Below are 2,267 nucleotides of genomic sequence, written 5' to 3' on the forward strand. Positions count from 1 at the left end.
GGTGGTCGAGCCACCCCCAACAACCTTGGGGGTGGTTTCGACCACCCCCATTTTGCAACTTGGGGGTGGCCGAACCACCCCCAAAACGGCTAGGGGTGGCTTCAGCCACCTCCATTTTGCCAAATGAAGCCACCCCTTTTCCAAACATTTTTTAAAAAGAAAATTAATTTTTTTTTTAATGTTTTTAATTTTTTTTAAAATTATTATTATTTTTATTTTTAATTAGGTGTATGGACACGTGTTGAGTTTTTAGGGGCGTTGATGTAGATTTCTGTCAAATTTTGGACGGAAGTTAGATGGAAGGACCATTTCCGTCTTTATAAATAACCGATGTACCATCTGTGATAAAAACTAAAACCTAAGATACAAAAAATAAAGTTGCTAAAACACGTGAGCAAAAGAGTATTTAACCCTTAAATTTAAGCAAAATTTAAGGTAAGTTGTTGCTAATACTCTTGTACCAGAAGACTAGCATCTTTATATGCTCAAGAAGTTGAAACCATTGCATTTTCTTGAATCAGTTTGTTAGAAAGTTATATTTAGTGAAGAATTTATAATCATGGGCTTAAATTAATGGCAGATGAGAAATTTCTATAAAAAAATAAAGAAAGAAAGATGGCTATTTTCTTGTAAGTAGAAAGAAATAGGGATATTTGAAAAACTAAAATATGTTTAATTCTTTATATACGAGATATTATAGACATTCAATACAAGGATTAGAAAAATTTCCACGGGCATATATAATTGCAGGTGAAGGTGGGATTGGCGGACCTTCTGAGCTCTACTCGTAAAAGGCATGGAATTAACGAAGAACAAAACCAACAGATAACGCAGCAGAAGAAATGTGATGAGATTCAATTGCCATAAATAGAGCCTCCTCGACCTGGGAAGGGGGAGAGAGACAAACAACTAAAGAAAAGATCGAAAGAAAAAGTTAGGGCATGGGTTCGAATTATCGCAATAGAAAATTCTTACATATGCCTGATTAATATTAGCCGTCTTAGATTCTTATTGATGCCATGGTAGAGCTGAGTTATGTTATGGTTCAATCGGACTTGAGGGAGTGTTTGCGATTTTTACTATCTAAGCCCCTCTCCTGTGCAGCTCCCAACGGGTAGGTGTACTATGGTCACGCCCAGGTAAAATAACCATAATTGATCTTCCTAGCCTGCCATTTTTGCTATAAAAAAAATAAAAAAATAAAAAAAGGAAACTTCACAAAGGACCCCTGGATTACCGCTCTTTTTGCGAAGATTTTCTAAATTTCAAAAGCTCTCAATTTCACCCCTCAAACTTTCAATTTGATGCAATCTACCCCGACCCTTCGTCAATTTTTGTTGTTAAAACCCCTATAAAGACAAAATTACACTTCAATTTTCTTTTTTAAAAAAAAAAAATTGAGAAAAATGGTCACAAGGTGGCCCAACCGTACGTCACTTTGTATTTTTTTTTTTTTTGATAATAATTTTTTTTATTCTTAATTTGAAAATAAAGGTAAATTTAAAATTTTATAAAAAAATCAGGAATATAATAGTCATTGTATTATTTTTAACGTTTAAAAACTAACGGAATGGTTTAAATTGACTGCAAATTTGTAATTGAAAGTTGAGGGATTCAAATTGAGAGCTTTAAACTTTAGGATATTCTCAAAATGTACGATAATTCTGGCCTTCAGGGTGTAAAGTGAGGTTTTTTTTAAAAAAAAAGTGTGAAGGCATGACTCGTGAGGTTGAGACGAACAACAGTGAGAGAGGAAGGGACTGAATGAAAATGCTGGTGGAATCATGGGCCCTTGAGGTCCTGTCAAGCTCATTGGGCTTGACATGAGGTTAAATGAGTCCAAATTAAAATTTTCTTTTGGAAAAAATTGTTTATTTAAACCATAAGGCTCAAGGCTGCAATAGTACCAAATTGATTTTTTTTTTTTTTTAATGGAAATATTGGGATTTCATTGATTTAATATGGTTTTCTATAGAATTTGGTTGTTCCAAATTGATCCTTTGAATGTCAAAAAGGTGTAGCCTTTCCAAAATGGTCTATGCCATCAGCTATTCCACAAAAAAATGTTCTATGCACACGCAATCCATGTCATAACCAAATTATAATTTTACCCTTCCATTCAAAATTTAAAAAAAGAAGAGAAGAAATAATAAATAAAAGAAGGGTGAAAGACAACTTAACAAGAGGTTGTTTATAAAGGGGTCTCCTCTCCTCATAGGAAGCAGGCCACCGCTCTTCACCTAATGAAGGGCGACTTCCGCTCATAT

The sequence above is a fragment of the Corylus avellana genome, chromosome ca5, assembly GCF_901000735.1.
Source record: "Corylus avellana chromosome ca5, CavTom2PMs-1.0".
NCBI classification, from domain to species: domain Eukaryota; kingdom Viridiplantae; phylum Streptophyta; class Magnoliopsida; order Fagales; family Betulaceae; genus Corylus; species Corylus avellana.